The sequence below is a fragment of the Oncorhynchus nerka genome, linkage group LG12 (assembly GCF_034236695.1).
Source record: "Oncorhynchus nerka isolate Pitt River linkage group LG12, Oner_Uvic_2.0, whole genome shotgun sequence".
Taxonomy (NCBI): Eukaryota; Metazoa; Chordata; class Actinopteri; order Salmoniformes; family Salmonidae; genus Oncorhynchus; species Oncorhynchus nerka.
In genome coordinates this window covers 65471908-65488212 of record NC_088407.1, presented here as the reverse complement: position 1 = coordinate 65488212, position 16305 = coordinate 65471908, and positions in this window count along the sequence as shown.

Here is a 16305-nt window from a genome sequence, read left to right as displayed (position 1 = left end):
CCTGACTAGTTGCATCACCACCTGGTATGGCAACTGCTCGGCCTCCGACCGCAAGGCACTACAGAGGGTAGTGCGTACGGCCCAGTACATCACTGGGGCTAAGCTTCCTACCATCCAGGACCTCTACACAAGGCGGTGTCAGAGGAAGGCCCTAAAAATGGCCAAAGACTCCAGCCACCCTGGTCATAGTCTGTTCTCTCTGCCACTGCTTGGCAAGCGGTACCGGAGAACCAAGTTTCGGTCCAAAAGGCTTCTTAATAGGGACCAGCGTCCCGTCAACGGGACAGTTGTAAATCATGCAGCGCCTTGTGTCACGATCGCAGATTTGAGAGAAACAACAAATGTCGGTACATATAAGTGTCTTATCGGCTGAAATCTTAAATTCTTGTTAATATCACTGCACTGTCCAATTTACAGTAGCTATTACTGTGAAAAAATGCCATGCTATTGTTTGAGGAGAGCTCCTAACAACAAAACACAGTTTTCACCGTGATAGGTTTGATAAATTCACCTCTGAAGGTGAAATGTGTACTTATATACTGAAATCTTGCTCTGATTTATCATTCAAAGGGTCTCAGAGATAACATGAAGTGTCGTTTTGTTAGATAAAATTATTTTTCATATCCTAAAAAGGTCCATATAGCATGCACGATCGATTTTCTATTTCCACTCGTTCAATTTGCAAAGAAAGGAATCTGTGAAAATCTAACCCTAAACATTGTTTCAACCAATCAAATCACATTTGTATTTATTCCTCAGAGATCCTAGAATGTAATCAGACTTCACTATATCATTAAGGGTGTAGTATATCCTATAGGACACCATATTTGGTCAGAGAGCGACGCCTTCATGGCACGCCAATGACGCGGGCGGTCTTCACTTGAATGACTCTAACTTTATCAAATAAGCACCAATCGGGGTCAAACAACGCTAGCTAGATAGCCAATGAGCTGAGATTTATGGGAGTTTTGGAAACCCTGTATCTGTTGTAAAATGTAGCTACTAACCTTGTGCGTCAGCATGCCTTTTCCTTTTGGACAAAAATTATAAGAATATTCAGAGTTATGAAGTTATGAAAACTGGTTGTTTTGCAAACGTTGAACTTATAATATGGCTACTAATACTGTAAAAGCTAAATCAAAGTCCAAGTATACAGATTTGACAATATTCTTGCAGAAAAATTTAATATGAATGCAAATGTCTCCTTCACGATTTGCCCAAATGTACCTGGGTGACTTCACACTAAATGTCATGTAGTTTGCTCATACTTTCAGTTATCCATCTGAAACTTTGCACATACACTTCTGCCATCTTGTGGACACCAGCGGAATTGCAACCAGAGCAATGGCTAGAACTGGGACCTTTCTCTTGCATTTCAAAGATGGTGGTGGAAAAAAACTGGTGGGTTTTTTCTTCGTATTTTCTTCTACCAGATCTATTTTGTTATATTCTCCTACATTCAATTCATATTTACACAAACTTCAAAGTGTTTCCTTTCAAATGGTAAGCAGTTAGATTTGGTATGTCATTTTTTGCAAAAATCTAAAAGAAAGGGGGCTTTCCCTAAGAAGTTTTTTAAACAGCTTCTATCCCCAAGCCATAAGACTGCTGAACAGCTAATCAAATGGCTACCCCGACTATTTAGTAAATATTTTTCTTAAAACTGCATTGTTGGCTTGTAAGTAAGCATTTCATAGTAAGGTCTACTACACCTGTTGTATTCGGCGCATGTGACAAATAAAATATGATTTGATTTGAACCGATATTTATGTTTATTTTTTCCTCCTTTTGTACTTGAACTATTTGCACATTGTTACAACACTGTACAGTCGTGGCCAAACGTTTTGAGAATGACACAAATATTAATTTTCACAAAGTTTGCTACTTCAGTGTCTTTAGATATTTTTTGTCAGATGTTACTATGGAATACTGAAGTATAATTACAAGCATTTCATAAGTGTCAAAGGCTTTTTTGACAATTACATGAAGTTGATGCAAAGAGTCAATATTTGCAGTGTTGACCCTTCTTTTTCAAGACCTCTGCAATCTGCCCTGGCATGCTGTCAATTCAATTCTGAGCCACATCCTGACTGATTGTCACGCCTTGACCTGAGTATTCTTTGTTTTCTTTATATATTTTGGTTAGGTCAGGGTGTGACATGGGTGATGTATGTGTTTTTGTACTGTCTAGTGGTTTTTGTAGGTTTATGGGGTTGTTTACCATCTGGGTGTTTAATTATGTCTATGGTTGCCTAGATTGGTTCTCAATTAGAGGCAGCTGTTTATTGTTGTCTCTGATTGGGAACCATATTTAGGCAGTCATCTTCTTTGGGTATTACGTGGGTTATTGTCTATGTGATGTTGCAGGTTTGCACTCAGTTTTGATAGCGGTCATGTTCGTCTTGTTATTTTGTTTGTTCGTTTAGTGTACTTCGTGTTATTTCGTCTATCATTAAAAGGATGTATTCACCTTTTGCAGAATATTAGTCTGTCCTTGATGTTTTTCCTGGAGAGAAGTGGCTTCTTTGCTGCCCTTCTTGACACCAGGCCATCCTCCAAAAGTCTTCGCCTCACTGTGCGTGCAGATGCACTCACACCTGCCTGCTGCCATTCCTGAGCAAGCTCTGTACTGGTGGTGCCCCGATCCCGCAGCTGAATCAACTATAGGAGACGGTCCTGGCGCTTACTGGACTTTCTTGGGCGCCCTGAAGCCTTCTTCACAACAATTGAACCGCTCTCCTTGAAGTTCTTGATGATCCGATAAATGGTTGATTTAGGTGCAATCTTAATGGCAGCAATATCCTTGCCTGTGAAGCCCTTTTTGTACAAAGCAATGATGAAGGCACGTGTTTCCTTGGTGGTAACCATGGTTGACAGAGGAAGAACAATGATTCCAAGCACCACCCTCCTTTGGAAGCTTCCAGTCTGTTATTTGGACTCAATCAGCATGACAGAGTGATCTCCAGCCTTGTCCTCTTCAACACTCACACCTGTGTTAACGAGAGAATTACTGACATGATATCAGCTGGTACTTTTGTGGCAGGGCTGAATGCAGTGGAAATGTTTTGGGGGGATTCAGTTCATGTGCATGGCAAAGAGGGACTTTGCAATTAATTGCAATTCATCTGATCACTCTTCATAACATTCTGGAGTATTTGCAAATTGCCATCATACAAACTGAGGCAGCAGACTTTGTGAAAATGTATATTTGTGTCATTCTCAAAACTTTTGGCCATGACTGTATATAGGCATAATATGCCATTTTAAATGTCTTTATTCTTTAGGAACTTTTGTGACTGTAATGTTTACTGTTCATTTTTTATTGTTTATTTCACTTTTGTTTATGAACTATTTCACTTTCTTTGGCAATGTAACATATGTTTCCCATGCCAATAAAGTCCCTTAAATTGAAACTGAATTGAGAGCGAGAGAGAGAGAGAGCAGACATAAACAAAGTAACAGACATATTCCGGGGTCTTCCTGATCTCTTCCTCCACACAAATTGCCAACTGTGATTAGTGTTAGTGTCTGAGGAGAGTCTGAATCTCACAGGCAGGCATGTTCAACTGTGTATTTATAGAACAAAAACACACTCATATGTACAGCCTAGGACTAACCCACGTGCATACTCTGTGAGCAACCACACACACACACACACACACACACACACACACACACACACACACACACACACACACACACACACACACACACACACACACACACACACACACACACACTGCTATGCTTTATCTTGGCCAGGTCGCAGTTACAAATGAGAACTTGTTCTCAACTAGCCTACCTGGTTAAATAAAAATAAAATAAAAAATAAAAATCTTCAGTAGCAGATTTCCCAGATGCAGTGTGTGGCCGGTTGCTGTGGTAACCTGTCTGACACCACCAGCATGGCGATATGAGTCACTCTCTGGAGTGAGAATGATGGCAAACAGAGATACTGACAATTTAGATGTCATCCTATCAAACTGAAGAGTTCTCCGGTAGCATTACAAGAGCATCATAAAATCATAACATCATAAAGCTTTCTATTTGAATGAATATAAACAGTAATATTGAAGAAGTGTCTTCTTTATCGTCATCGAATGGCAAACAAATGCGCTCAATGTGTTCACACTTGGCCACATTACAGTTATTGTGTCCTCATACACCTCAGGGAATGGTTTCACCAGATCAGCTCACAACCTGTCCCAAAGCGTTTTTTTCACCTGGCAACGGTGATCGGATCTCACCGGATGTCACAGGTCTGATCACCAGATACATTTCAATAGGTGCTATCAGGGGCTATATGACATCAACACATTTTCCACTACTATATGTTCCTACTTGTCTGCATACTAGAGAAGAAAAAAGGAAAAAAGTTATTGCAAAAAAGTTGGACCCGGACCCGAACAGACCCGAGGACAATCAGACTTAAACCGGATCAGTACGCTAACGGATCTGGGTCTCGACTAGACATTATTCGACCAGAATGACAAACAAATTATGTTTATCAGCCAAGTTGCTCTTCTGCTTAACGAATATGTCTTTAAATGTTGGCTAGGCTTTCTGTAAGTCAATAAATTCACCTTATTAGCAAAAAAAGTATATGCTGTAGGCTATGCAGGTGTCGTGGTCCCCGGTCGAGTCTTGGGTATTCGGGTTAGGGTGGATACTACACTGCATACTACACTGTAAAAACATTTTATGGTTCAAATTTGACTTAGTTGGGCTTAAATGAAAAGTATATTTAGTTCTGATTATTTGCCATCTTGAATACAGAATTCAAATACCAGTATGCAATTCCATTTTTTTGCAACGAACACCAAAACCACATTTCCCAAGTTTAATCCTTTGAAATATTTGTCCTTTCAAACTTCCCCATAAGATGGCAAACTAAGTTTACTTAATACTCCTCTATAAAATATGCAACCATAGCTATTCATAACTGATTAGCAATGTGCCCGTTGAGGTAAAATAGTATTCACAGCTCTTAATTCCTGGTGAATTTGTTTGGTTTTGATTTCCTCACTTATTAACAACATTTTCAGACGCAGCATCAAACATATCAGCTTGACGTTGAGACTCAGAAAATGTGTGTATGTATTTGCATATGGTCATTGGAAATTACAGTGCAGATGTTTTAATAACAGCATGATATCATTGATGTTGTTACTCTTCATAGTATCTAATAAGCAGAATGATTGTAATTTAATCATTTTGAATTACATGTCTTTTCAATGTCTTGAAAAATGTTAAAGCCATTACTAGACAGCCCTTGAATTTTTGGTCTTAACTATTTGATTGATTATTGAGGTGACTACTCAATTGACTATTAGGTCTATCAGGGTTTCTCCTTGTGACCTCTGTAACTGTAATTGCTGTGATGCTTCAAAGTGTTCCCTGTTGGTCTCCATGGTCTGGTCATACCTTCTCAAAAATTCACGGTGAGATGCTTCGAGACACACCCATTGCGGCACTGCTCCTGAGTACAACAGAAGGTTGACATTTGAATTGTCCAATGTAGTAGGAAATTGGATGACAACACAGACAAATAAGGGATGACAAGGCAGACAGACATGATGAATTAACAGACAATAGGGCACATTGTAAGTGAAACACATCCCACTGGGTACAGACGTCAATTCAGCGTTGATTCCACTTTGGTTCCACGCAATTTCATTGAAATGACTTGGAAACAACATTGATTCAACCAGTGTGTACACAGTGGGATAGCCCAAAGTGATTTATTATAATTGTTGGATTCAAGTTTTTTTATGTCTATAAATCTGACAATAATGTCTATAAATCTGGCATGCTGGTCCCCTTCCACCCATCCATCAATGGATATCCATACAGCAGCAGGCAGACTGGACTCCCTGATGAGAGGGAAGGGAGTTAGGGCCTGGATCTAATGTGGAGATCATTGGAGAACTATTGGAATCTCGCCCACTGTCGTTCATGTGGCAGCTTCACAAATCAACTTGCAAGAAAGACACCAAGTCTTTCTTGGGTGCAGATTGAAACATCTCACCAGAATTGTGTGTGAATTCCGGTCAGGGCAATCGAATTCTCAACTGCCATAAACCAACCACTCCAAGTGGTTAACAGAAACAGTGACTCATCTATGTCAACCAATCATTTAACATTATTTGAGCATTGTCCACCCTCCATGATGACATGCCTACACTCTTAGAAAAACAAAGTTCCAAAAAGGTTCTTCGACTGTCCCCATAGGAAAACTCATTTTTGGTTCCAGGTAGAACTTTTTGTGGTTCCATGTAGAACCCTCTGTTAAGTGGGTTCTACTTGGAATCAAAAAGGTTCTTCAAAGGGTACTCCTATGGGACAGCCGAATAACCCTTTTAGGTTGTAGATAGCAACTCATGACAACGACAGGTGACATAACACCTATCATAACATATGAGACAGACTACAGCAACAATTGCATGCCTCAAGACTATATTGTGTCAATTGGTATGAACCAGAGGTGTGGACTCGAGTCACATGACTTGGACTCGAGTCACAAATATGGTGACTTGCAACTCGACTTTGACTTTAACACCATTGACTCGTGACTTATCTTGGACTTGAGCCTTTTGACTCCAACTGACTCTACCCTCCCCAGGTCCAAATAAAAAAACTGATGCTATAAAAAAAGGGTGCGGGAACGTGATCATTGTACACAAGATTGTGCTACAACTGGCCAGGCAGTCGGAAGCTTAAATCCTGCCTGATGTTACTGCTGTTCATGAAACCATTGACATAAATTTGCCTACTGTAACCACACACAGAGAGGATGTGTGTGCGTGTGTGTGTGTGTTAAGGTTGGGCGATTGTGTACAAGCCTACATCACCCTATTGCGCCCCATAGTGATAGTCGATCGCAATTGGGGGGGGGTTGTCTTTCTCTTGAGACTTACTTGTGACTTGTAAAACAATGACTTGGTCCCACCTCTGGTATGAATTGTCATGGCGTAGAGCAAATGACATGAATCATTATGTCATGTTGATTGATCCTCTTTAATATGCCTGAACGTAGAAGTCAGGCCAGGGTCTTGGTTGTTGTAAAATATGTTTTAGCATTCCAGTCACTCAACCAGAACAGCTGCTTTGGGGTATCTGAGAAAAATGTTAGATTTCATAAAATGTCAACAAATGTCTATGGAAGGACCACCAGGGGGCAGGCTGATCCCCCAGATAATAGCCCAGCCCGGCATGTGAGTCAAGGTGATCAGAGGCAATTAAGCACAGCTGACAGTACTAATGACCTATTCTCTTCCCCCTACAAGAGAGAGGCGGGAACCGGCAGTGGGGGAGAGAGGAGGGAACCGGCAGTGGGGGGGAGAGGAGGGAACCGGCAGTGGGGGAGAGGAGGGAACCGGCAGTGGGGGAGAGAGGAGGGAACCGGCAGTGGGGGAGAGAGGCGGGAACCGGCAGTGGGGGAGAGAGGAGGGAACCGGCAGTGGGGGAGAGAGGAGGGAACCGGCAGTGGGGGAGAGAGGAGGGAACCGGCAGTGGGGGAGACTGGAGAAAAGAAAGGAGTGATTGATTCTCCAAAGGAGAGGACTTACCAGACGGCAGGGAGAAGAAGAGGACAAACTACCTCTTGGGAATGGCAACCATGGATCCGCACCACCACCCGAAGGGAGCTCTCCACGAACAGATAGTTAAGGCGGGGACACACCCCTATTTTAAGTAGTAGTTAAGTTACTCACCTTGTGTTCCTTGTTCCCGTAAAGAAGAAGATTTGTGTTTTCCTGTTAAGATCATCCTTGATTGTGTGGGATTGTTTGAGAAGAAAGAAATATCTCAATAGAGAACTTTGTTCAATATAAGAAAACCTGCTCCCGACTCGTTTGTTCGGCCAAACGAAACAGCACGTTTCCCCTTTTGCAATAATTGGACTAATCTGAAAATTATTCAGCAGCAAATTTAGCACACCAGCTTTTTGGTAGAGTGTGTGAAAACAGTCCAATAATTAAGCAAAGCACCAAGTCCCATGAAAGTGCTGAGCTGTAGTAAAGGAAGGAGTAATAAACACATGAGAAACAGAATCAAACTATTCCTAAATGTCTGCCTATGGCGTTGAGAGTAGGTTCAGGCGGAGGGAATAGGGTATCTGAACTGCCTGAACACATGAGGAATCAGCTTCTTTGCGTCTCACTGGGATTCACTAAAGTATGCGTGGTGTGCCAGATACGTTGAATGCTGTGTGGGGAGTTACTTCTATGATATTTATACTCTTACACTTCATATGAACTAAGCTTAAATAAAGTAATATAGTTTGGAAGTCAGACAAGAGCCTCCACATCCCATGGGTCCACATAACTAGCATTGAAGAAAACGGCTGTGGAATAAAGATATATATGATTTCCAAAATAAATCTTATATTTTTCTGGTATGAACTTTGAGTTTTCATTGTACTGCTTTACAGTTTCCACACAATGCTAAATATACATGGCCTCTTGAGTAATGACTATTGGTTGATGTGAGACAGAAGCCATCAGAGAGAAATGAATCCTCTACACAAAACCTTCTATAACTCATGTTTCATGCATCAGAAGTGAAAGCAGATTTCTCTGTGGGTGCAAGATCATAACAATTTCTGTGTTGACCAATAAAAGCATATATTAATCATAGCCGCACTGTCATAAAGCCATATTCATTTAAGGTGCCTTCAGAAAGTATTCATACCCCTTGACTTATTCCACATTTAGCTGTGTTAAAGCCTGAATCCGAAATGAATGAAATTGATTTATTTGTATTTTTTTTCTCACCCATCTACACACAATACCCCATAATTACAAAGTGAACTTTAAAAACATTTTTTTTACTTTATTGAAAATTAAATACAGAAATATCTAATTTACATAAGCATTCACACCCCTGGGTCAATACATGTTAGAATCACTTTTGGCAGTGATTACAGCTGTAAGTCTCTAAGAGTTTTTCACACCTGGATTATACAATATTTGCACATTATTCTTTTTTAAATTCTTCAAGCTCTGTCAAGCTTGTTGATCATTGCTAGACAGCCATTTTTCAAGTCTCAAGCCGATTTAAGTCTAAACTGTAACTATGCCACTCAGGAACATTCAATATTGTCTTGGTAGGCAATGTCAGTGTATGTTTGGCCTTATGTTTTAGGTTATTGTCCTGCTGAAAGGAAAACATTTCTCCCAGTGTCTTTCGGAAAACTGAACCAGGTTTGCCTCTAGGATTTTGCCTGTTTTTAGCTCTGTTCCGTTTCTTTTTATCCTAAAAAACTCCCTAGTCCTTGCCGATGACAATTATACCTATAACACGATGCAGCCACCACCATGCTAGAAAATATGAAGAATGGTACTAAGTGATGTGTTGTGTTGGATTTGCCTCAAACATAACTCTTTGTATTCAGGACATTAAGTTAATTTCTTTGACAATTTTTGTTGTTGTTTTACTTTAGTGCATTATTGCAAACACAATGCATGTTTTGGAATGTTTTATTCTGTACAGGTTTCTTTTTACTTTGTCATTTAGGTTAATAACTACAATGTTGTTGATCCATCCTCAGTTTTCTCTTATCACAGCCATTAAACTCTAACTGTTTTAAAAGTCACCATTGGGGGTGGCAGGTAGCCTAGTGGTTAGAGTGTTGGGCCAGTAACCGAAAGGTTCCTAGATAAAATCCCTGAGTTTACAAGGTAAAAATATGTCATTCTGAGCAAGGTAGTTAACCCACTGTTCCTAGGCCATCATTGTAAATACTTGCCTAGTTAAATTTAAAAAATTGGTATCCCTGAGCAGTTTCCTCCCTCTTCTGGCAACTGAGTTAGAAAGGACGCCTGTATCTTTGTAGTGACTGGATGTATTGATACACCAAAGTGTAATTACTTACTTCACCATGCTCAAAGGGATATTCAATGTCTGCTTTTTAACATTTTAACCCATCTACCAATAGGTGCGGTATTGGTAGATGAGGTATTGGAGGTATTGAGGTATTGGAAAACCTCCCTGGTCGTTTTGGTTGTATCTGTGTTTGAAATTCACTGCTCGACTGAGGGACCTTACAGATAATTGTATGTGTGGGATACAGAGATGAGGTAGTCATTTAAAAACATGCTAAACACTATTATTGCACACAGAGTGAGTCCATGCAACTTATTATGTGACTTGTTAAGCGTAATATTACTCCTGAACATATTTAGGCTTGTCATAATAAAGGGGTTGAATACTTACTGACTCAAGACATTTCAGCTTTTCATGTATTATTCATTTGTAAAAATTCATTAAACTTTGACATTATGGGGTATTGTTTCTAACCCAGTGACACAAAATATAAATTAAATTCATTTTAAATTCAGGCTGTAACACAGCAAAATGTGGAAAAGGTTTCTGAAGGCACTGTTTGTGGATATCGAGACAATGTTGCTCAATATTCAGTGTGCTCCACAGACAGATAAGCATGCTAGGATTTGTAGACAGACGCAACGGATATGATTGGAAAGAAATCTGATCTGATTAAATGTTAGAAATAGATTAGGTAATTGACAATCATAAGGCCCTAAAGCCCTCAGAATAGTATCACTAACATTACATATATTACTTTCAGCTATTCACCATAAACAAAACTAGATACTGAATCATGTCATATTTAGATACATGTCGGATGTTATTAGATGTATACAGTGATGTTATTACTTCATAGACCCAACATATCCCAAGCTGCCTTTCCTGCAGCTCAAATCAGTTGTGACATGTTCAGTGCTGTATACACATTTCTCCTGAGGGTAAGAAGCCTTTCGCTTATAGGGTCAGACTGAGAATCTTATCTTTCTGCATTTAATGGAATCAGGAACAGACACGGATTGAGGGAATTTCCCTTTCAAATAATTCCTCAGGGTGAAAGGTGTAATCTATAGCAATGATTTGAGTGCCTTGTATCGTACTTGTATCGAATTGTAATCACACTTCTGCAACAGTGTCACAGCCACGACTTGTTTAGGCTACAGTAATTTGAGCATTCGCTTACAGTAGTGACAAAAAAGGTGAAGCTGTAAATGTCGAGTGCAGAATCTATTGTGAGCTTATTTCAGCTCTGCCATGGACTGCCATAGCATTCAGAGAGTCAGAGTTTGAGGCAGATTCTAGGTTAGCATTGACTCATATGCACGTCTCTAATGCCACCATTTTGATCACATATGTTCCTAAATAGTTTGTTGTGCAGTTTGATTTGGTAGCCAGACAAATACATTTACATTCAAATTTATTTTCACCCAGGTAAGCGGGGACAGGGGTTGGGATTAAATATATATATAGGACAAAACACACATCATGACACTACATAAAGAGAAACCTAAGACAACAACATAGCATGGCAGCAACACATGACAACACAGCATGGTAGCAACACAACATGGCAGCAGCACAACATTGTAGCAGCACAAAACATTATTGGGCACAGACAAGAGCACAAAGGGCAAGAAGGTAGAGACAGCAATACATCACGAGAAGCAGCCACAACTGTCAGTAAGAATGAACATGATTGAGGCTTTGAATGAAGAGATGGAGATACATTGGAAGATGGAGTTTGCGTCACTGAGCAAGAAATAATTCAATCAAATTGATGGATGTTACCCCCCCCCCCCCCTCCAATCTAAATCAAACATGGATGCCACAGCTCTCGCATGCCAGACAACTGTCTGTACTCATGCCACTTCCCGTCTGTGGTTCACCAGCACAAGCATCACAAAATTCCAAAAGAAAATATATGTGTATCGCAGCCTCTGCAGAGGTCAAATAGTCCGGTGGCCATTTGATGAATTGTTCAGCAATCTTATGGCTTGGGGGTAGAAGCTGTTAAGGAGCCCTTTGGTTCTAGACTTGGCACTCCGGTACCGCTTGCCATGCGGTAGCAGTCTATGACTTGGGTGACTGGAGTGACTGACAATTTTATGGGCTTTCCTCTGACACCGCCTATTATATAGGTCCTGGATGGCAGGAAGCTTGGCCCCAGTGATGTACTGGGCAGTACGCACTACCCTCAGTAGCGCCTTATGGTCAGATGTTGAGCAGTTGCCATACCAGGCGGTGATGCAACCGGTCAGGATGCTCTCGATGGTGCAGCTGTAGAAGTTTTTAAGGATCTGGGGACCCATGCCAAATCTTTTAAGTCTCCTGAGGGGGAAAAGGTTTTGTCGTGCTCTCTTCATGACTGTCTTGGTGTGTTTGGACCATGATAGCTCATTGGTGATGTGGACACCAAGGATCTTGAAACTCTCGACCCGCTCCACTACAGCCCTGTCGATGAGAATGGGGGCCTGTTGGGCCCGCCTTTTCCTGTAGTCCACGATCAGCTCCTTTGTCTTGATCACATTGAGGGAGAGATTGTTGTCCTGGCACCACACTGCCAGTTCTCTGACCTGCTCCCTATAGGCTGTCTCATCATTGTCGGTGATCAGGCCTGCCACTGTTGTGTGGTCAATCTTAATGATGGTGTTGGAGTCGTGTTTGGCCATGCAGTCGTGGGTGAACAGGGAATACAGGAGGGGACTAAGTACACACCCCTGAGAGGCCCCCGTGTTGAGGATCAGCGTGGCAGCTGTGTTGTTACCTACCCATACCACCTAAGGGCAGCCCGTCAGGAAGTCCAGGATCCAGTTGCAGAGGGAGGTGTTTAGTCCCAGTGTCCTTAGTTTAGTGATGAGCTTTGAGGGCACTATGGTGTTGAACGCTGAGCTGTAGTCAATCATTCTCACGTAGGTGTTCCTTTTGTCCAGGTGGGAAAGGGCAGTGTGGAGTGCAATTGAGATTGCATCATCTGTGGATCTGTTGGGGTTGTATATTAATTGGATTGGGTCTAGGGTATGCGGGAGGATGCTGTTGATGTGAGCCATGACCCGCCTTTCAAAGCACTTCATGGCTACCGACATGAGTGCTACGGGGCGGTAATCATTTAGGCAGGTTACCTTCACTTCCTTGGGCAAAGGGACTATGGTGGTCTGCTTGAAATATGCAGGTATTACAGACTCGGTCAGGGAGAGGTTGAAAATGTCAGTGAAGACACTTGCCAGTTGGTATTTGCAGGCTTTGTGTACATGTCCTGGTATTCAGTCTGGTCCCGCGGCTTTGTGAACGCTGACCTGTTTAAAGGTCTTGATCACATCGGCTACCGAGAGCGTTATCACACAGTCATCCAGAACAGCTGGTGCTCTCGTGCATGCTTCAGTGTTGCTTGCCTTGAAGCAAGCATAAAAGGCATTTAGCTCGTCTGGTAGGCTTGTGTCACTGGGCAGCTCGCGTCTGGGTTTCCCTTTGTAGTCCATAATATTTTACAAGCCCTGCAACATCCGATGAGCGTCAGAGCCGGTGTAGTAGGATTCATTCTTAATCCTGTATTGACGCTTTGCTTGTTTGATGGTTCGTCTGAGGGCATAGCGGGATTTCTTGTAAGCGTCCAGATTAGTGTCCCGCTCCTTGAAAGCGGCAGCTCTAGCCTTTAGCTTGATGAGGATGTTGCCTGTAATCCATGGCTTCTGGTTTGGATATGTACGTACGGTCACTGGGGGACGACGTCGTCGATGCACTTATTGATGAAGCCGATGACTGAGGTGGTGTTCTCCTCAATGCCACTGGATGAATCCCGGAACATATTCCAGTCTGTGTTAGCAAAACAGTCCTGTAGTGTAGCATCCGTGCTTCTACACCTGCATTGCTTGCTGTTTGGGGTTTTAGGCTGGGTTTCTGTACAGCACTTTGAGATATCAGCTGATGTATGAAGGGCTAAATAAATAAATGTGATTTGATTTGATCTGACTACTTCCGTATTGAGTGAGTCACTGGTACTTCCTGCTTTAGTTTTTGCTTGTAAGCGGGAATCAAGAGGATAGAATTATGGTCAGATTTGTTGGGTGGTTCTTTGCATGGGGGGGGATGTACGTTGCTGTTAACAATCAGTCTTCCAGATAGATGACACAGACACTGGAACCTTGGCATAAAACTCTTTAGTAATAAAATGCAATTGCAGACAGAGATTCACATACAGAATACATCAGTAGTCTATAGTAAAGATGTGTGTGGCGAAACAGGAGACAACACTCTGTTTTACAACCTACCGTCAATCATATCTTAACATTGTTTCATTGGATTAGATACAAAGTATCTAAGATGAGAAAAACATGTCTAGACTGTGGTTTCTCACTCAACTATCTCAGCCTTGAGGCTGCGTGACTATCAGCAGGTGCTTTAGTTCTCAGCCTGAGAACTAACGCAGTACATATCCATTTACCCAGTACTTTTCCATCACTGCGCTTTGCAAGCATACAAAGGTTATCACATACTGTATATACAGTAATCATGGCATTGGTGTAGTCCCACACCCGACTCCCAGGGTAACCCCCAACAGATCTGCCAAATGGAAGGCAGGGAAGAGCTTTGTATGCATCTCTGTGTGTGGAGTAAAGGTGGCCTAGAGTTTTTTTTCCCCTCTGGTATGTGACATACTGGAAAAAATGTGGTCTTCTATGATGGGAAATGTTGTTCAAAAATAGGCCTGTTGAGATAGTGAGTGACCAAACGTAATAATACTTTTGCATTTTTGTTGTTGTAACCCATGGGACCCAACCTCTGTGCAGTGTCTGTTGTGGTAGGTCATTGTGACCCCACATTCACACCTAATGTAGATTCTCAGCTGGAGGCTGGCAATCCCCTAAATGACCCTCTTTTCAACAAACATGCTTTCCCAGACGTCAGATGGACACTGTGCTACAGTATGCTCTTTCAGGAAGCTCATCTCATCTCCTGCAAAACTTCAACTTATTCTTCCCAGGCCCCTGTCTCACCCCATAGTCCATGTGCGTTAATTGCCCCTTCACTTTCTCCTGCTGGGCATGGCAAAGTCTGCCAAAAATACATTATGAACAAAGCAGAACAGAATGTCCCCAAACCCCTCTGTCTCCGAGAACAATTATTGGCCTATATTCTCAATAACACTCCCCATTGTATGCAGCCTTTCGGGTGCCCTAATTGATATTTGGTCGGGCCGCCCCCACCTCAAGGGCAAAATATATTCATGTTTATTAGTCAAAGACTTTATCTTTGAGGTGTGTTATTCCCAGCCTTTCTCACATATGTAGTTGATATTACAGGCACCTTTACCTTACACTCCAAATCCAATTACATTATATGAGAGTTGTGCATTTCATTGGACTGTTAGGCTTTTCATGAGTTGAATTGTGGTCATATGATTTAAGTGTTATTTATTTGATTTGATCTGAGCATTTGCTCATTCAATAGACTGGACTACAGTGTGCGTGATTTGATTTTAATCTTGCTCATTTCATTTCAATTTTTGTGAGTTCCACACCTCTTATGCTCAAGGTCTGAAAGTGAGTAAAAGTGCTAGTATGTATTGTGTAAAAGCTCAGTGTGTGTGAGATGTGTCATAATTTTGCATTTTAATTATTTAGGAAGTGACTATCATCATGAGTTAGTTATATCATCAATGGCGATTATTCAATCACATGGACATTATGACATTTACATAGGAGCTTTACACTCCTCTTCGGAGTTAGCTGAGCACCAGCTATTTATTTTTCTCCATCACTGAGTAGCCTAATGTCCCCCTCCTCCATTTTTTCAGTCATTGTATCAACTATTCCACTACTTTATATTTAAACATACATTTATTTAAACAATAAAAAAAAAACTTTCCCACATGAAAGCACACATTTAATCGCTATTTGCATGGTGACTATAATGTCGTCTTGAAAATAAACTGAACTCTAACAACGTGTTGCAAATCTAAAAGACAAGGCCAGAATTCGCAGGCTTAAATTTATAGGTTTACTGCATATAGGACATACAGTATACATTTCTGAGGTAAGTGACGCCGCATGTGAGCGCATCAAAAGTGCCGCCCATAACATCTTCGCATCTTTCCAGCTACACTTTATAAAACCAGTTATAGTTTCTACACGGGTAGTGATGCGATTTTGGTTGCAGAGAAAGCAGCTTTTACAGAACTTTCATCCATTTAATTTGATATAAAATCTGGGATTTATTCTGGCGGTCAATGCGTGGAAGCTATAAATAGGACCTAGTACATCTGTTTTGCTCGTCTTCATCAGACTTTCGAGACACACGGAGTTGGGCGCGCGTGTGCATGGTTACAGGTTATAGGCGGGAGCCAAAAACGAATTTATCCGTGAACCACGGCACTTGTATACGGCTGGACAGTATCTACAATCGGTGTTTTGGATTCCCAGGGTTTTAAATATTGTCAAACTCGTCCTTATCATCTTTACATCCACTCCGGATGTATTCCCACAT